Below are 18,633 nucleotides of genomic sequence, written 5' to 3'. Positions count from 1 at the left end.
TTTTATAGTGTTGATATAAAGCAATTTGATATACCAATACTGTTGGTATATCAATTTGTGATCCGCCCATGTAGCATGAATATATAAACATTCTTGCAATGGTGCCGTTGCCTCTGTCCACTTATTAATCACTAGTGACGTATGAAAATAATGATACAAATATTAATAATCCCCATTTTCTAAATGAGTACACAATTTAATTGCAATCCTTTCTGCTTCCCATACTCAGGAACCTGGAGAGAGGGAAATAAAGAATTTGGGATGCATGAAAACATTGAAATTAAACTTAAACCAAGTAACATACAAGTATATGGTTCATTGTAATAGCATGTGGGCACTTGCCTTGGGATTTATATAATCAAAGATAAAAAGTTACAAACCCTGTTGACATTATATGGTAAATTTCTTGGTTACGTGGTACTCATACATGTACTATGATGTGTGTTTGTGATCTGAATTTTTAACGTAGCCGTAGCAAGTTTTCAGTCATATCCTACGATATCTGTAGAGTGGCAGTTTATAGTGATGTTATTGCACTGGGAACCATGCCACAGACATGTAGCATGATGTCCCCCGCCAGTCATATTATCCTGACACTAGGCCGACCATTCCTAACACTAACCTCTTAATGATGAGTGCCTAACGAGGCAGCAGTACCATTTTTATAAGTCTTTGGTATGATTCGGCCGGGGATCAAACCTGCGACCTCCTGCATCTGATGTGGACTCACTAACCACAAGTCCACCCGAGCGGTCCATACTGTTGTGTATCTAATGTTTAGTTGTTGTTTTTTAAACCTTATATAATGTTCTAAAATCAATTATTATTAATTAAATATGAAAATGTCCACCCACCCCCCCTCTCTCTCCCTCTCTTTCTCTCTCTCTCTCCTCTCTCTCTCTCTCTCTCTCTCTGGACCATATTAGCAAGATACAGGCAAAAATCTATGAAAAGACTAGCTAACAGGAGGATTTAAATTTGTGTCATCCCAAGATGCCTCTGGACTTATGAATGATGGTAAAAGTTAATTCAAGCCAACCAAAGGGAGAGAGAGAGACTGAGAGAGAGAGAGTGTTTATGGTCGTTAGTACTGTTATTAAAGCAGAATAATTATTTAGATCAACTGTAAATATATTGAAATATTTTAATTACCTCTTGTTTGTTCATCTTTTCGCTTGGTTTCTATTCCACACTAATTTCCATACACTGGTCCATGAAAGGGTGATCGTTCATGTCAATGATTGAGCTAATCATATGTTTGTAGTTCTCTACTTTCTTCATTAATACCATCTTTCAATTTTAAATCATAAATGTGTCTTATGATTTTATCAAGGTAAAAAGTAGAAACTCAAAAAGAAAACAATCAGCATATAAAATTGCAAAGGTGATTTTAAATAGCAACAAAAGGCACATACTACATATTGTACGGATTCAAGTAGTTCATTCGCTCGGTCAATACACAGTTGCCTGTAGTCAATCTTAAACTTCATTCAGAGTGCAAACACATGTATCTGCATGCGATATAAATATAATATATGTTCAGTATGTACACTGTATCAATTATAAACCACTCGTATACATTTTTCATTAAAAGGATGTTTGGCAAACCTTTTTCTTTTAATGAAAAATGTGTACATCTCGTGGTACACAGACTTCAAGCCCTAACACAACCATGGAAAGATTGCGGGCTGCATTATATGGCAAGATTCCTGACCCTAAACAATCTTCTTCTCAAAGATTATTTTAATACATGTCGCCTATTTTATAGTAATTAGGTAATACTTGTACATGTTAAAAATGAGATTTATTTTACAGGCATGCTTAATAAAGCACGTATCCATAATTATTATAGCCATTTCTAATTCATTAAATGCCTAATCAAACAGCCTAAACACTATCAACCCAATTGGTGTTTTATCATCTATTGTATGATTGTTTACATGATAATTACAGTAGGCTGATAACTCTTTATTGTTTGAAAAAGAGGTAAACAAATTAAAATACGTGTACGTAACTCCTTTTCAAAAGTCAGCTCATCAGAGAGAGCTTAAATGCATGTCGCCCGACTTCATGGTGACTAGATGATTATTGTTAAGCAAATGGATAAGTCAGTGTTCTCAAATTATTTAGTTTTAAGAACAAAATATTATTCCATAAAGTCTAGCTTTCATTACTGTATATGTTTATCTGGTAGCATATCTAGGCATAGTAAAGTGAATTTAATAATGGTTCCAAAAGCAAATCAGATGAACCCTTTAGAATTTCTTTTTTTAATGTTTCAGCTCAATGTATTTTACCTACCCCCCCCCCCCCCCGGGGCCCCGAGTGGCCGAGTGGTCTAAAGCGCTCTTCGTTACGGATCACTGCCATCTCACCTCTGTCTGCGGCGGTTCGAGTCTAAGATTCAGCCAATGTGGGCATGTGAGAAAGCTTGCCAGTAGCTTCTCGTGGGTCGGTGGTTCTTTCTGGGGTTTTCCGGGTTCTTCCTCCACCATTAATATTGGCCGCCATGTATAGCCTATCGTGCTGAAAAATGGCGTTAAACCCCACAACAACAACAACCTACCCCCCCTTCTATCTATACTCTTAATTCTAAATATTTCAAAACCATAATATATTATCTATGTATATACACATGCATATATATATATATATATATATATATATATATATATATATATATATATATATATATATATATACATATACATTCTAACCCTTCCTTTCCTTCTCACATACATATTTATCTTCATTTATTATTTACTCGCTTCTTTTTGATAACTTTAATTATGGGCATATGATTTTAAGGCATAAACAAAATAAAAATTAACTGTAAAATGAATGGAACGCAATTTCCTTAACTTTCCTTTTTATTCTGCCTAATATTTAAACTTTAGTTGTGATATATTGTCATCTAATGAGTCAAGCACAGATTTCCCAAAGGCAACTTCAGTTGCAGTGAATTTGCAATGGGCAAACGGATTTATGACATTTATGTTGCTTTGGTGTCAACCTACATTTTTTGAAATCACATTCTTTATTGTAATAGATGAATTGACAATTTAGATATGTTTTATATTCTTAAATTTTTATTTTTCACTATCTAGACTTGATGCATATTTTTGCTATAATGCTATTTAACATTTACCAACTGGATGGTAATTTTTGGATGTGTCAATAAAAGAGGTACAAAGTTGCAAAATGGCCTGAGGGTTTGTTTTTGGCAAAATAACTTAAACTTATATTTTAATAAGATTTGAACATTTGTGTATCTGTCTGTATATAGTTTTAATTGCAGATAAATTAATTCCTAAGCTTTTAAATAAATATCTTCTCATGTTTTATGCAGGACAGGTTCAAAAAAAGTATTCAGGTTCTCAGGTTGATGGTAGTCTTTCATTGTGTGCAATTAGTCCTCATAATGACGTCCTCACAATGATGGTAAAGTAAGAGTAGTCCTCATAATGTATAAAGAAGTATACGGCAAAAATGAAGTGATACAGATATTGCCTGGCTTACAGTTAAGCTTACTTTCAAATTTCTAACATACTTTCATTCCTTCTCATGGTCCTCGAAATGTAGTCATATGTCAAGGTCCTCACAAGTATATGAATGTGTGTGTGTGTGTGTGTGTGTGTCTGTGTGTCTATGTGTGTGTGTGTGTGTGTGTGTGAGAGAGAGAGATTTGGAATTTTAAAGTAGCTTTAACAATTTTTCATTCATATTGCTATGATGTTGGCAGTGTGGCAGTTAATAGTGATGTCTAGCATTGGGGCATCATGCCACAGACATGTAGCATGATGTCCAACCCATTCACATTATCCTGACACCAGGCTGACCAGTCCTAACACTAACCTCTTAATGCTGAGCACCTAGCGAGGCAGCTATTCATGCCATTATTATATGTCTTTGGTATGATTTGGCTGGTGTTCAAACTCACGATGTCCCACATGTGAAGTGGATGCTCCAACCGCTAGGCCACCAGAGCATTCTCAAAAGAAAAAAGAAAATTTGGGTGATAGAGATGAACTAGGGTATACAAAATTATCTTTTCATGTGGGTGCCTTGATCATTAGTTTGGGAGTTATTCTATAAAATTATATCGAACAGAAATGCATTTGGATAGATAAATGCAAAGAAATATTTTGGATAGCAGGGTCTTACTGGATTTAATAAGAAATCTTTATAAATAATAATATGAAAAAATTCCAGAAGAGGCTTTATTCACTGTTTTCAAATGCAGAAAATAATATATTGGCAGTTTGCCTGACATTGGACTGCTTTCTTCTGTTTACTAATTATGTTCTTGCTCTAGTAAATAAAATGGAATCTTAGCCTACCCACACATTATAAGTGGGTTCACATGTTATCAGGGCACGAGTTATTGAGGAAGTGGCATATTATGGGCAGTATGAATTTCTTGGTCTTGGATAACATTTCAAAATAAATATAGGAATGGTGTTTAAAACAAATATGTGAAAGTTTCTGGTCCAGATTATTGATTGTTTCTTAGTTTCAGAGGTTGGTGACACCCAAGTCACTATAGTACAGTTTCATTCCATTGCTTAATTCCTCAGGGTGGGACAGGTACAAATAAATTGCCTGATCAACATGGTCATCTCAGTCAACATATTTATATGGCAAAATTGTTTTTGTTTCTGCCACCAGGGAGTATTAATGATGTAATTTAAATCACTTTCTTTGCAAGTGTATAAGGACCTTATTACTTAGTTTGAAGAAGAATTTGGGGTATGGGCAAGAGAGCCAGGGCTCTATCACCAGTTTGAAAACTCCCTTCCTTTGTATCTTTGTCCTAGCATAATTTCATATTTGACTGACTAGAGTGCAGATTAATTGTAACTTCACAAGCATTTGACAACTTGTATTTAAAATGTGAAAGATGGTAAAGAAGATTAATTTCTGTATCTTCATTTGAAAGAAGGTTCTCTTCTAACAACTTAGTGGTCTATGGACAGTATGTCCAGAAACTAGTTCAGAGAGACTAAATCCTAAAGGTCTTGAAATGATTCCATAATAGCAAAACAACAGTAAATTAAAACTTTTGTCCCAATCTTTTCCAGTGCCAGAACAATTTGACTGAATCATACTTTTAAAATTTGAGGAATTCCCTTGGCCTTCAGGGTAATAAGCAGAATACTTGTATTCCTTAATGTCTAATTCATGCATAACTTGCTGGAAAATTGTGTAAAAAAACTTTATCAAAGATCTTGCTATGGTTTTATTTGTAATATTCTTCATAGGTTTAATATTCCTCAAAGGAATTGTCTCTGGGAATCTTGTGGATATACACATTATGGTCAACAAGTATTGGTTGCCTGACATTGTCTTGGAAAAAGGACTGACACTGTCTACCATTATTCTGCTAAATGGTTTTGTCAAATGCAGGAATAGGTTGTTGATGAATCATAGGTATCTTCTGATTGGGTTTTCCTACCATTTGACAAGTGTGACAAGATCTGCAGTATTTACAAACATGACTGTTAATTTTTGGCCAGTAAAAGGGTTTCAGGATCTTCTGACAATTCTTTGTTGACCCCTAAATGACCAGCCAAAAGAGTTGTCATGGTCTAGAGCAGGGGTCTCAAGCATGAGGCCTGCCTATCCATATTCTTTGGCCTGCAAAATGAATGGCATTACAAGGTGTCATGAGTTATAACAAAGGTGGTGTGGCCCTTGGGCCATCAAAAATGCCTTCATGCAGCCCTCAGGGCGGTTTGAGTTTGTGACCCCTGGCCTAGAGTAAGGATCTCCTGTCTGTATGACTTAGGAACATCAATTTGATAGCTCACTGACCACTTGTCACCTGCAGGTACCTTAGGTGGTTTCCATTTTCACATAAGGACCTCACATTTGATATAACAACAAATAGGTACTGAGATTGTTGTAGCTCAGCTAATAGCCCTCAGAAACAAATCAGAGAATTCACAATCTGAGTGATTATCATTTGTCACCCTGATTACAGAATGGGTTTCAAAAAGATCAGAGTGATTAATACCTTTTGATTGATCCATACCAGGAGCAAAAGTGACCAATCAAAAGTCTGACCAATATATATGTCTGCTAAAGGAGTACTTTCCTGATCAACATCATATTCAAGAGCTTTGCTCTAGTAACTGCACAAGCTGGGGATAAATCAGGGATTTCATATTCACTAGGATTGACTTCTTGGATGGCTTGTTAGTTGCAAGTGGATTAACCACAGTCTTATCTCCAGCAAGGTCATTGCTCAGTAATGAATGAATAATCTCTGATAACATCAAAACCTGAATTTTGTGTGTAAAGTGGGGAATTTCACTTTCCAGCTTTTAATCTAAATTTAAATTCCCTTTCTTTTCCCTTACTTTTTTGTCACTGCATCTGTATTTCTTCCTTCTCTTTTTATTTGTGCATTGCATTTGCATTAGCCTATCTTCTCTTTTTCTTGCTCTCTCTTTATTTTCTCTGCGGTCAAATTTGTCTTCATTCTGCAATTGCATTGGTCTGTCATTTGCTCTTTCACCAATTCCATTTGCATTTGTTTCTCTTTCCTCTTTCTGCAACTGTATTTGCCTGCTTCTCTCTCTCTCTCTCTCTCTCTCTCTCTCTCTCTCTCTCTATCTCTCTATCTCATGCTCTCTCCCTCTCTCTCTCTCTCTCTGAAGCTCAAGCTTTCTTAACTCTATTTGCATCTTGTGTTTTAATTTCAATTCCATTACTTAAATGTCCAAGCTAGGTAGAGTCTTACAAATCAAACCGAAAGCACTTAGATCCAAAAAATTATTTTCCATCAAATAGTGGACCAAAATGTTTTTTAATTTTATTTCTTGCTCTGTTAAAGAGGCCTTTGCCTCAGAATCATATTGCTTGGCAAGCTGGAGCAATTCATCCTTTGTCAAATACTCAAAGCCTTCTCCATATAGGATTTAAAATATAGTTCTCCACTTTAGATGAGAGTGTGAATGCTTGTTGGTTTCACTATTGACATGTCAGAAATGTTCTGAAAGCAAATTTAAATTTTGAGACACGTCTTTCTGAAATATTTTAAAGAAATATCTATCCATTAGATGAGCTCCCAATTTTCTTTTACGATTCTATGGTCTTAAACAAAAGAATATAACAGAATTAATAATTAAAAGATTTTGTAAGTCAACACATAATTTATTTCTCTAGAATAAAAAGTGAAAATTAAATCCTAAATAGTCCAAAACATTATTTTAAGATCCCAGAATTAAAGTTCTAATTGAATTTCAGTGGTGTCCAGTCACATCCAACACTGAATGTGTTTATGTTCATTTAGTAGACTCTGATTTTGAGATGTGCCAACAGTCTTTTGATGAATCACAATAATATTATCCAAAATGTCCTTGTCTGAATTTACTGTAATTCCATTAATATTCCAGTTTAAGAATATTATAGATGAGCACTTTGTATTTCCAGTGAATAATATTTTGAATAATTCCACCCAAACGAAATACTGAACACAGCATAAAGACTGATTCTGCTTAAACATATTAAAGCAAAAATGAATAATGTTTCAAAGTGGAGCCAGGATGTTGTTGTTGCTGTTGTTGTAGGGTTTAACACCATTTTTCAGCACGCAATAGGCTATACATGGTGGCCAGTATTAATGGTGGAGGAAGAAACCGGGAAATCCCCGGAAAGAACCACCGACCCTCAAGAAGCTACTGGCAAGCTTTCTCACATATCCACATTGGCCGAATCCGAGACTCGAACCCACGCAGACAGAGGTGAGATGGCAGTGATCAGTAACGGTGAGCGCTTTAGACCACTCGGCCACTCGGGGCCCCGGAGCCAGGATGTAGGTCAAAAGATCATTTCTAGAAATGTCTAAATTACACAGATACAATCTGTTACTAAAATGTGTTTAAAATCAGGAACAACAGATTATTCCATGGGGAATAGCAATGTCCTAGACCCAGACCCAAATAAATATGTTTACTTTTATTGATAATGTACCTAATATTTAACCTACATTCATAGGAAAATATTTACTATGTATTATATGTTTACCAAGATAAAGTTATTGGTCAGGTAGGCAGTGATTTTATTTTGAAAGTCCAAGTCCATATAATACAATTATTCATATCATATAATCATAGAGAAAACACTAACAAATAAAAATTAAGTATATATTACAAAAGGATCAAAGGTTGCCCATAATATCATGTGAGACTTCCATTAAATTGACCACCTTGTAATAAATGAGACCATTTCAAATTTTCAGCAACTTTTTCAAAATAAGGAAAATATTTGTCGAAATCTTTTCTCTAAAAGGAGGCACTTACCTAATATTCTTTGCAATGTTGAAACTTAAATTTGTATTTGAAGCAGGAATGTGATTTTCACTTGCCAGCTCTATTTCTTTTATTCTACATTGATATTCCCTCTCATCCTTCTCACTTTGCATCTGAATCTGTCTCTCTTTCTTTTCTTTCACAAATTGTAACTACATTTGTTTTTCTTGTAACTGCATTTGCCTTCCTTATCCAACTGCATTTGTTTTTCTTTCTCTCTTTCCTCTCTCTCTCTCTCTCTCTTACCTATTTCTCAGATTGTAACTGCATATGTTTTTCTTGTAACTGCATGTCTCTTTCTCTCTTTTTCTTCAGCTTGTAAATGCATTTGTTTTTTTCTTTCTCCAATTGCAACTGCAACTGCATTTGTTTTTCTTCCTTATCTTTCTGAAGTTCCAGCTTCCTCAACTCCAATTCCATCTTGTATTTTAATTCTAATTCCTTCATTTTTATGTTAGAGTCTGATACAGACTTATTGATTGAAACCAAAGCACTTTTTATCCAAAACATTCTTTTCTACCAAGTACAGGACCACAATATTTTTTTTTATTTCTTACATTGTTAAGAAAGCCTTTACCTCGGAAAGAACATATTTTATGGCAAGTTGATTAATTGGTCCTGGGTAAGACTTGAAAAAAAAGTTTTCTACTTTTGATGACATTTTAGAAAGAACTTGCCAATTTCACTAAAGATTTCAAAAATATGGGGAATTCAAATTTCAAAGAACAAAGTTTTCTGAAATATTTTTGCCAAAATTCAAATATACATGGACGAGGACCCTATTCTTATGTTACTTGTTGAGGCTCTAATAAACAGTAACAAAAGAAAGAGTGAAAATGACAAGTTTTGAAAAATTTAGCAAATAATTTATTGCCCTGGAAAAACACTGAAAAAAGAAAAAAAGATAAGAATTTATGGTTTTAAGAATCAAATCCAAAAATAATCCAAGAATAATCCATGAATTAAATTTTAGACGTCTAATTAAGTCCTAGTAATGAAATGTTCTAATGAATTCAAGTTTGAGTCCTGACAAAAATTCCAAAATAGAAGGCAATGACATAAACTGTAGTCACTATGGTGCTATAGTGTCTACAATTCTTTGTTATTCCACAGACAATAATATTCCGGTGTTTGAATTTCTGAATAAAATTTAATTAAATGTCTTTGTCCAAGAATTCTGTATGAGCACTCAACTATTTCCAGGAAAAAGATTTAATTTTTTAGAATCCAAATAATCTGAATAAAAATTAAAATATAACTCCAAACTGGTCACAATAAAATGAACACCTTACATCACAGTAGCAGCCCGACTGAGATTATTTCTCTATAGACAAAGGTTATACAGACAAATGATGCATAAAACGGATACCTCTATGAGGATTATGTGATCACATTCCAGAATGGTTTAGAAGGTATCTACATGTCTAAGGTCACATATTCCAGAACAACCTTGATTTCAATATTGTCATTCACACATTAAAAATGAATTTAAAAAAAAGAAGTTGCTTACTTGATTCTCAATCAAGGCCAGGAACTAGGTCAGCAAATGATAGTATGTTACTGGTGCAGATTTCCCAATATTCAGTAGTGTCTGAATATATCTCGTGATGTGATTTCTTCTCCCAAATACACTGTACTATTCTTAAAATCAACTTTGCATGAAAACAAAAATGCAAACTCACAGGACCTTGTTATGTATATTTGATTTAATTTATATCTGATTTAATTTAATTGTTTGTAAGTTTTAAAATATTTTTGTTTTTAATTTCATTACATGTCAAAGTAATGTAATTTTGTTTACTAGGAATTTAATATTTTCCAGAAATTAGTTTGACCTGACTGTTAGTTGTAAACACCAAACTTTGTGAGGTCTTGCTAAGTGTGAATGTGATAAGCAGACATATGGTGCCACATTTACTGTATAGTTTGGGACACAATAAAATATTTTTTTTTCTTTTCCTGTTGTCTACAACTACATATATGTGGTGAAACTTTTCTGACCTAGATTATACATATGAAGACTTTAAAAATTAAATACATTGTGTTGTTGGTTTCATTATTGACTGATTTGATATCCTGGTTCTGTCACATATACGGTTATGCCCTATGTCACATATATAGTTATGCACTCTGTCACATATGGTTATGCACTCTGTCACATATATGGTTATGCACTCTCTAACATATATGGTTATGCACACACATATATGGTTATGCCCTCTATCACATATATGTTTATGCACTCTGTCACATGGTTATGCACTCTCTTATATGTGGTTATGCACTCTGTCATATGTGGTTATATACTCACATATATGGTTATGCACTCTGTCACATGGTTATGTGTTTTGTCATATGTATATATGCTCTGCCACATAGTTATGCATTCTATCACATATGGTTATGTACTCTGTCACATGGTTATGTGTTTTGTCATAGTTATGCATTCTATCACATATGGTTATGCATTCTATCACATATGGTTATGCACTCTGTCACATGGTTATGTGTTTTGTCATAGTTATGCATTCTATCACATATGGTTATGCACTCTGTCACATTTATGGTTATGCAGTGGGTTTAAAAGCTATCAGTGAAAATGCACCAAACTTTAAGAATTAAGGACCATTTTGTAATAATTTCTCTTTAATAAGATTGCTCTCACATAAAATATGAATGACACAACATATGAAAAATTATATTGGAAATATGTAATAAGTAAACTCAAACTACTTTCTATAGATGTCTTTGTTTACATTTAATGACTTAGAATTACATACTGCTATCCATGAGACTTTTGCTTCTGAATTTGTATATATTGTAGCAGCAGGGGGGGCGAATCCGACATTTTGTCCAATCGTTATTTTGCTTAATTAGTACTTTCTGCACTCAGCGGATCCCGTGTCGTCAGCGCCTGGTAAAAAAAAACGACGTCGTCGTCGAGGGGATCGTCCGGACGTCATTTGGTTTAATTAACACCTTCTGCGCGCCGATCCCAGCGTCGTCAGCGTCCGGTAAGCACATCGACGACCGCGTCGATGTCATCGCCCCCCCCTGCTGCTATGATCTTACAAACAGAGTGATCACTAACTCCTCCTCTTGTAGATCAATTAGGTTATTTGACTGATCGGTAATTCTAAAATTAATTCTCGTTAAAAACCGATCATGGCATCGCATATAGACCGGATTAATCGGACTCTCAATGATCAAAAATCCCGGAGGGGCTGTTGGTGAAAACGAATAAAGGATATACCCCTGTTGAGCTTGATTTGATTGCTTGGTATCCACCTGGTAACTCCCTTCGATAACATCGCACACTAGATTAATCGCTATCACCGATGCAATATTTACGTTGTATGGAGCAATATGCCTACCACCATCTCCGTTATCGTATCTGAGGATAGTTGATGGGGGGGGGGGGGCGTCCGCGGGTGGATTCTTAGGCCATCCTAGTATGGTTCTTATTGAACTGTTATAAATATCAACCATATACCCCGGTGTGCTTATTTCAATCGTCGACGATAACGTCGGTTCATGAACCGTAATAGCGATTTTTGATTCTTTTCCTGTGATCGATTTTATCCTGCGTTGAAATTCCTTATTGATTTGTTCTATTTGGTATGACCCAGTTGGTATTGTAACCTCCTCCCAGTCTGGGGTCCCATCGGGTTTATTTGTCCGTGCAAAAACCAGCGAGTTATTAGGTTGTTGTCCATTAAATGCGTCCGCTCGAATATTAGGCCAACTGTGATATATTCGCAATTTTGCCAGTGCTATTTCCTTTACTGGAACCGGCGATGGGAAGTTCACACTGAATTCGGGTTTCGTTGACGTTATCGATATCATATTTGTTTGTACCGGAGTGGTATTCTCCGCGATCCGCTGAAGTAATTGAGACCCTTCGGGGTTCAGCGACATTATTATTATTCGTTGTCTTTAGTGTCTAATTTCAGCAACCAGGTGGTTCCGGCTTCCAGTTAAAAATCCTCGATTTTTGACATCGCGGAGCTATACAACTGGACCATCGTGGAGAATTCAACATCGGATACGAACAAATTATCAATCGATAACGAGATCAACCCGGATAATTTCGAGTATGCGTCGGATACTATTTGATGTTTTACTGTATACTCGTTGAGTTTTTTCTGAAAACACGATGATATCTTTCTAGTGATTGCGTTGGCGACTCCAGCAACTGTTGTCATCGCGGAGACAGCGATTGGAACAGCGATCGGGGCTATCGTGGTCACCGTGGATAAAATAACACCGGTGCCAGCTACTATACCCGACACCGAGTACACGACCGCGTCGATGGCGGTTATTTTACGACGGTATTTTTTTATTTTTGCACGGTATTGTTCGGAAAGCGTTTTTAAGTTCGCGGAGAATTCTTTTGCGGTATCGAATCGATATTGATGTGACGTCGGTGATACCTCTGATTCAATTACCTTGGTGGTCATTTTATTCTAAAAGAGCTAGTGTTTTTAATTACTTAGATTCGCTACAAATTCCACATACCATGTGATGTTTGCCCGGGCTAAATTTCCATCAACGGCATAAATTGTAAACTGTTCAGTTGCGTTCTTGTCTATAATTGTTGATATTGTATTGTTAAACCCGGATGAACTCGACGATAATATATTAAACTGCATCATTGAAACCAGTGTCAATCGATAAATGCCCTTAACAGTTGCGGTAGTATTTACTGTATTCTGTGTAGGAGTCCAATCGAATGATCCATGCCGAATTGTGTATACTGTGTTGATGATGTTCTCATGAGGGATTTTTATTTTTTCGAATTGCTCTGCTACTCTCGGTAGTCCGTCTTTAATCGCTTCAACATCAGTTCCGATTATTTCTATTCTCCGCAAATTCGCGTCTATATTATTCTTGTTCGCTGCAACCCTAGTAATGAGTATATCTATTTCCTGTATATGCGCGTCCACATTTTTTTTGTTCGCTGCAACCTTAGTAATGAGTGTATCTATTTCCCGTGTATGCGCGTCCACATCTTTTTTGTTCGCTGCAACCTTAGTAATGAGTGTATCTATTTCCCGTGTATGTGCGTCCACATCTTTTTTGTTCGCTGCAACCTTAGTAATGAGTGTATCTATTTCCCGTGTATGTGCGTCCACATCTTTTTTGTTCGCTGCAACATCAGTTTTGACTGTTTCTATTCTCCATTCATGCGCGTCTATATTATTCTTGTTCGCCACAATATCAGTTTTGATCGTTCCTATTCTCTGTTCATGCACGTCTATACTTTTTTTATTCGCTACAATATCAGTTTTGATCGTTTCTATTTCCCCTGTATGCGCGTCTATATTTCTTTTGTTCGCTGCAACATCAAGTTCGATTGTTTCTATTTCCCCTGTATGCGCGTCTATATTCCTTTTGTTCGATGCAACATCAGTTTTGATTGTTTTTATTTCCTGTCCATACACGTCTATATTTCTTTTGCTCGTTGCAACATCAGTTTTGATCGTTCCTATTTCCCCTCTATACACGTCTACACCCTTTTTGTTCGCTTCAATATCAGTTTTGATTGTTCCTATTTCCTGTGTATGCGCGCTCATATTATTTATGATCATTGTAACATCAGTTTTGATTGTTTCTATTTTCCGTCCATGCGAGTCTACATTATTTATGATCGTTGCAACATTAGCGCCGATTATTTCTATTTCCCGTTCATGCGCGTCTACACTCCTTTTGTTTGTTGCAACATCAGTTTTGATTGTTTTTATTTCCTGTCCATACGCAGTGATATCATTTATAGTTGTTGTAATCTCATCCAGCTTGGTATTTTTTTTTACCAAAGAATTTATCAAAGTTGTCATCGATCCTGTTAACATTTTTTCGCAACGTGTAAAATTGGCCCGACAGCGTTGCAAAATCCAAAATAGTATTCCTTATTGTTGTAATATTCGGTTCGGTTACCGTCGGGGTCCCGAAAAAACTAGCGGTAGTGAGCTGTATATCGGTGATAGATTTTTTCACCTCGGTGGCAGATTTTTTCACCTGCGCGTCGAGTTCGGTCACCGATCTATCCAACCTTATAAAACCGTCTTTGACTAATGTTACCGCCGATATATGTTCACCCGGTTTGAGTCGTCCGTCGCCGGTATACAACGCGATAGTGTCCTCGGCGGCATCACGCTGTCGTGTTAAAACATCATCCAGCGACACATTACTGGATTTCAATTTACCCTGGCGGTCTTGAAATACGACTATTTCACCTGGGTCAACACTGGTTAAATTCAACGTATCGGCGATTTCATCCTCGATTAGTTTTTTTATGTCATCGGTGGCGAGCGTTTCCGTGGATTCCTTCAGCGCCGAAACCGGTCGTCCCCAAATATCAATCATCGTTATTGTAAAAAAAAACGGCGTTTCTAATTAACCCGCCGAGCCTCTACGACCCCACTAGTGTATTCGTTTACAACTACATGAGGTGGTTTTCGCGATGATGAAATCGCCGCGAGTACGTTTAATACCTCACGGCCGCATATCGGCGGGTCGCTTAACTGCTGTGTTGGCAACGTGGAATAAAAAACCCGGGCTGAACACGCCCGGATATACCGCATAAACTCTTTTGGCGGAGCTAACCCGTATGAATCAAAATAGACGATCGCACGCGGATCAATCGCGTATGCAACCCAATGAGTTCCCGCTCCGGAGGACCCATCGAGGTTAATTATGCCGGTTTCAATATTCCTTGGTGCCGCCGGTAATTGATCCCTCATAAAAACACCTCTGAAGTTTTTTATCGCTAGCGCGTTTGCGGCGTCTATTAAATCAAAATTAGACATGGGGGTCATTAAACGGTCCCCGGTAGTCTTAGACCCTTTCCCGAGTACCATGAATACGGGGTTCCCGGTAGTCTTAGACCCTTTCCGGCCACGGATCGTTTTTTTTTATAGCCTTTCCCGGTTGCCTTCTTCAATGCCATCCCCGCCGCGGTACCAACGCTCCTAACGCCGCCGCCTTCGCCACTGCTGGTGCGGCCGCGGCAATCAACGCTGGAATCGCAGCTAACAACGGAAATATCCCGCCGGTCTTTTCCATGTTTTTAATCGCTGCGGCCGAAAAATCTATTTGAACACCCTTTTTATTCTTCATCGCATTATTGAAATGTTTTATTTGACGCGCCGTCAACGATATCTTATGATTACCACCCGCCATCTGTGACGGCTTCAGCGTTATTGTGGTCCCGCACTGTTTAGCCGACTTTGATCGTAATTTCTTGACTTGACCATCAGTCAACTCTACACTGACGACACTATACGACATTTTATTGTAAACGTGTTTGTGCTTTCAATTACATGTTTTCCACTGGTGCATCAACGATTCTCATTCGTCCACCAACGCCTTCTAGCAGCATTGATTTATCGCTGAGAATGACAGCAACCGCTCTATAATTAACACCAGCCGGGTCTATACGAGCTCGGAAGTGTATATCAACGACGGATTGTCTCGTTAAATCAAGATGTTACAACGAAAAATAATAAATCGGATACAGCTTTTTAAAATCAAGTTGTGATATTTGCAAACCGGTGTCGACGTTTTGATCACGACCCATGTATGACAGCAATCGATGATACACACGTGCGACATGGTTGTCGCCGTAATTAAGCTGTATATCCTCGGATGGTTCCTGTTGTCCGTTTATTCTCAGCGAAACATCCCTGACTCCTAATTTATCAAATATCATATGGCTGCGTTCTTGACTGCCCAATCGTTCCCTATTCTGTAGCGCTATAAAAATATGACGCGGGGCTGAAACACCCTGTTTTGATGCCAGGTGCCATGTAAACGTATCGGCGACGTTATCCTCTTTAGCATCAGTTGTTACCGCTAGCCAACTCAACAACGATTTTCCTCCCTGTTCCATAAATGCTAACAATCGTGCTTCCGTGGTAACTGATGGAGTCAACACCGGCATCCACAATGCCATTTTAGTTAAAATGACTTTACCGGCAGCGACGCCAGCAGCATGCCATATTGCATTGTTATCATCGCCCCTTCGCGTCAGCGCGATTGTATGCTTAGCCCCATAGATAACCCTCCTGACATTTCTGCAGAATCCAAATATGTGATGGAGTGGAATCGCGCATGAAAACTGTCGGCGTGGTCTTTGCAACATTGTTACTCGTGCTGCGAATCCCATATTGTAATTATCGTTAAGACTTTTTATAACAGTGAAATTAGCGTCTGGTCTTGCTCTGCGGTCTGGGTTATTTGCTTCAGCCTGTGGGTCAACTGCGGTATCTCTTTCCACCAGCACGTTAACGTATTGAAGATGATCAGCGTTATCGGTGGTGTCCTTCGCAAACATCATAGATGGGCCCGTCGATCTCGTATAATCGTCCGAGTATCTCGCTAACCCAATTATCGTCGTTGCAACATCAACCTCGCGTTCTATTGATTCAATTTCTCGCCCGTCAATAAGATATCTGGCGCTCTCAAATAACGCCATGATACCGTTGTTAACGAAGCCAACTCGAACACGATCGTTATCTGCGTATGGTGCATTATCGGCGGCATTTGTCACGAGTTCTCCCTCAATTTCGATAAACGCTTCACATGGCAGAAAGTATCTACTGGTATCTTGGACTTGAAGTTCAATTCGCGATCGTAGGTCAGGTTGCGCTGCATAATAAGAATAATATTGATAATCGCGGACAGAATCATCCCTGCGCACTGGGGCATCCATATCAAACGCGGGATCAGCGGTTCGCGCAAACATTTTATTATTTATCATGTTGATGTTTTCAATTGCGATTTTCTTTGAATTCTGTTTAAGACCACTCTCCCGCTATTGCGTTTATGGGCGCGTTGGTGGATGACTGAGCCGCCAACGACTCTAGTTTTTCTTCCACGGCGTTATTTATTACTTTACTGACATTTGCAGGCATCACCGTCGTTGATGGCATCACCGGTGGTTTCTGTTTTTTTCTTGAAAATCTCTTGGATTTCACCAACGACATTAGTTTGTCCTTTGCTGCAGAAAGCGCCTTTCCGGCAACGTCTCCAATAGCATTAATACCCTTATCACGAATAACATCAATAGCCTTCATTCCTAATTGTTTGGCTAACGGCGCTACTTTTGGAGCCATTCTTGTAAATAACCCCGCAATGGTGCTACCGAGACCATCTCCATAGTACGCGCAGTAAACAGGCAATCGCGAGTTTACCACGTAGACTAGGCCGATAAATCAGCCCTTCACCCGTTACGATCTTGATGTTGGGGTTAACCCCAACATCAAGATCGTAACGGGTGAAGGGCTGATTTATCGGCCTACACGTAGACGAGTACTGGTTTATCGTGGTTGTAGTGTATGATCATCTTTATTATAAAAACACCGGTTTTTCAATTAGTGATTGTGATCACCAGTGATTGATCACCCCCTTCCCACCGCCGTGTGGAAAACCGGAATAAATTTTATCAAAATTTCCTGGGGTTTTTGCCCTCGATAAAAATCCGGTTTTTTTCCGGTTTTTTCTTGATTTTTAGTCATTTTTGGTCATTTTTTGTTGCCTATAGTCGTTTTTTTTCGATTTTTCAGCAAAAACATCGATTTTCTCTAAATGATTTCCTGGGGTTTTTGCCCTCAAAAACCAACCAAAAACGGTCAAAAAACGACCAAAAACAGCCAGAATTAACAAAAACGATAATTTTTTTAATCATCCACGAGTTCGTCTATGAGCGTTCGATACGCACTAACGTCCATGATACCGCCCGTAAATAACCGCTTGCAAATATCAGCGGCCTCATTGATTATTTCCGGAGAGTTATTTCCGGCTCGTTTTCCTCCGATTAGTACCTCTAGCCGTGATATATCACTGAGAACACTGTTAGGACAGGTAACGCCGTAGGATTCTTTACCAACAGAGTATCCTTTTCCTTTTTTTTTGTTTTACCCTTTTTTCAACTTTCTTGTGGAATGCGTCGTAATCGGGACCACCACCACGTGGTATTTCGTCCCTGTGTATCCTCGCTAAATGCACCATTCTTGTCCAATCCTTTAACGACTTTATATTTTTCTCGTAACCGCCATTGATATGCTCCTTATCTCGTATGCTCTTAGCAAAATTGGAGACAGTAAAATCAATTAATTCTTCCCCCTCCTTGCTGAAGCCTCTAATTTGATCCCTTGTGCTCTTCTTAAGTACATTACGGGGTATACTCCTCTCTTTTTCTTCTTCTGGTATTTCTTCTTCCGGTATTTCTTCTTCTGGTATTTCTTCTTCTGGTTCTCTTGCGGTGGCGCCTAGTTCTTCCTCGTCGGCCATTGTAACATAAGGTTCTTGTGGTTCG

The sequence above is a fragment of the Sinohyriopsis cumingii genome, chromosome 6 (assembly GCF_028554795.1).
Source record: "Sinohyriopsis cumingii isolate HCF-2022 chromosome 6, ASM2855479v2, whole genome shotgun sequence".
Lineage (NCBI taxonomy): Eukaryota > Metazoa > Mollusca > Bivalvia > Unionida > Unionidae > Sinohyriopsis > Sinohyriopsis cumingii.
This window is presented reverse-complemented; position numbering follows the sequence as displayed.